Here is a 358-nt window from a genome sequence, read left to right as displayed (position 1 = left end):
AAATCCAGACAGCTAGCTAGACTATCTGTCCAATCTGAGTTTCCTGTTTCACAACTTTTAAACGTACACATGTTCCACCAAACAAGTTCTTTCCCGAGACTATTTTGCAGAGGCATTGCGGCTCTGTCTGGCGCTTAGTGCCGCCCAAGATTATTTTGATCGGTTTAAAGAAATGCCAATCAACCAGAGCACGTTGTCTTTAAGGCTACACTGACAGTGATGGCACAGTCAGACAGCTAACCCCCCTCCTGGTATGTCAGCCTACTCCATTGGTTTATTTATACAAATGCTGAGGCCTGACAGCCACCAGCTGTCTCACATGCATCCTCAGCCACTACTATCCATATATATATATATA

At 44.4% G+C, this 358-nt stretch overlaps 1 protein-coding gene across 4 annotated transcripts in view; it reads left to right on the top strand.

The window, feature by feature from the left end:
- cdk19 (cyclin dependent kinase 19) overlaps positions 1 to 358 on the top strand; it is a 72,635-nt gene that overhangs the window by 71,612 nt on the left and 665 nt on the right. The gene's annotated exons all lie outside the window — the stretch shown is intronic.

Source organism: Etheostoma spectabile, chromosome 18 (genome assembly GCF_008692095.1).
Source record: "Etheostoma spectabile isolate EspeVRDwgs_2016 chromosome 18, UIUC_Espe_1.0, whole genome shotgun sequence".
NCBI lineage: Eukaryota > Metazoa > Chordata > Actinopteri > Perciformes > Percidae > Etheostoma > Etheostoma spectabile.
The sequence above is the reverse complement of the archived record's forward strand: the minus strand, read 5'-3'. Positions and strand labels throughout refer to the sequence as shown.